We start from the raw sequence: 2,476 nt of genomic DNA, 5'->3' as shown, positions 1-2,476 counted from the left end.
AAAAAAGAAAGGACACAAATGAACAAAATCAAGGATAAAAGAGGAGAAATGATGACAGACACTGCAGAAATACAAAGGATCGTACAAGAATACTATGAAAAAATATATAACACCAAATTTAATAACCTAGAAGTGGATCAGTACTTGGAAAAATACAATCTTCCTAGACTGAATCAAGAAGAACTGGAAAATCCAAATAGACCGATCAGCAGTATGGAAATTGAAACGATCATCAAAAACCTACTAAAAAGTAAAAGTCCAGGACCAGATAGCTTCACCAGTGAATTCTAACATTCAAAGATTTAATACTTATTCTTCTCAAACTCTTCCAAAAATTCAAAAAGGAGGCAATACTTCCTAATTCATTTTATGAGGCTAATATTACCCTGATACCAAAACCTGGTAAAGATAACACAAAAAAATAACTATAGTCCAATATCTGTCATGAACACAGATGCAAAAATCCTAAATAAGTTACTAGAGAACAGAATACAACAACATATTAAAAAGATTATTGGGCTTCGTCCCAGGGGCACAGGGATGGTTCAACATATGCAAATCGATAAATGTGATACACCACATAAACAAATTAAAATAATTATATGATCACATCAATTGATGCAGAAAAGCCTTCAACAAGACACAGCACCCATATATGATCGAAACACTTAATAAAATTGGTATAGAAGGAAAATACCTTAATATAATAAAGGTCATATATGACAAACCCTCCGCCAACATTATATAATGGTGAAAAACTAAAAACCTTCCCTCTAAGATCAGGAACAAGGCAAGTCTGTCCACTATCACCACTGTTATTCAGTGGAGGTCCGAGCAAGTGCAATCAGGCAAGAGAAAGATATACAAGGCATCCAAATAGGAAACGAAGAAATCAAACTGTCACTATTTGTGGATAACATGATTCTCTATATAGAAAACTCTAAAGACTCCACAACACTACTAGAAACAATAAGCAAATACAATAAAGTTTCTGGATACAAAATAAACATTCAAAAATCCATAGTGTTCCTATACTCTAATAACAAAGTATCAGAAAAAGAAGTGGAAAAAATAATTTCTTTTGCAATTGCAACAAAAAGAATACCTAGAAATAAATCTAATGAAACATGTGAAGGACCTATATAATGAAAACTATAAGAGCCTATTAAAAAATCGAAAAAGATACAAAGAAATGGGAAGATATTCCATATTCTTGGATTGGAAGAATCAACAATTAAAATGACATTACCTAAAGCATTATACAGATTTAATGCAATACCCCATCAAAATCCCTTCAACTTTTTTTAAAGAAACAGAAAAACCATCAGATTTGTATAGAAGCACAAAAGACCCCCGAATTACCAAAGCCATGCTTAGAAAAAAGAATGAAGCTAGAGGCGCCACTCTGCCCGACTTCACATTATACTACAAAGTGACAGTAATCAAAATGGCACCATATAGGCTGCAAAACAGACACATGGACCAGTGGAATAGATTCGAGAGTCCAGAAGTAAACCCATCTTTACATGGGCAAATAATTTTTGACAAAAGAGCCAAAAACATGCAGTGGAGAAAGGAAATCCTCTTCAATCAATGGTGCTGGGAAAACTGGAAAGCCACCTGCAAAAGATTGAAAATAGACTGTTGTCTATCACCACACACCCAAATTAACTCAAAATGGATCAAGGACCTGAATATAAGACCTGAAACAATAAAATGCATAGAAGAAAACATAGAAACTAAACTCAAGAACCTTGGACTTAAAGAGGATTTTATGAATTTGACCTCAAAGGCAAGAGAGGTAAAAGCTAAAATAAATGAATGGGACTACATCAAACTAAAAAGCTTCTGCTCAGCAAAAGAAACTGTCAACAAGGTAAAGAGACAACCATCCGAATGGGAAAATATATTTGCAAGCAACACCTCAGATAAGGGCCTAATATCCAAAATATATGACTCAATAACAACAACAACAACAAAAACAAATAATCCAATCAAAAACTGGGCAGAGGACCTGAACAGACACTTCTCTCTAGAGGACATACAAATGGCCAACAAATATATGAAAAGATGCTCAACATTGCTATCTGTTCAGGAAATACAAATCAAAACTACAATGAGATACCATCTCACACTTGTTAGAATGGCTGTAATCAACAGGACAAGTAATAACAAATGTTGGAGAGGATGCAGAGAAATAGAAACCTTCATACACTGCTGGTGGAACTGTGAATTGATACAGCCATTATGGAAAACAGTATGGAGGTTCCTCAAAAAACTAAGAATTGATCTACCATATGATCCAGAAATCCTTCTACTGGGTATTTACCCCAAAGCCTTGCAAACTCATATCTGAAAAGATATTTGCACACCGATGTTCATAGCAGCATTATTCACAGTGGCCAGGATATGGAGGCAACCGAAGTGTCCTACGACAGATGATTGGCTAAAGAAGCTGTGGTACATATATACAATG

The sequence above is a fragment of the Pteropus vampyrus genome, unplaced genomic scaffold, assembly GCF_000151845.1.
Source record: "Pteropus vampyrus isolate Shadow unplaced genomic scaffold, Pvam_2.0 Scaffold17, whole genome shotgun sequence".
Taxonomy (NCBI): domain Eukaryota; kingdom Metazoa; phylum Chordata; class Mammalia; order Chiroptera; family Pteropodidae; genus Pteropus; species Pteropus vampyrus.
Note: the sequence above shows the minus strand (reverse complement) of the source record.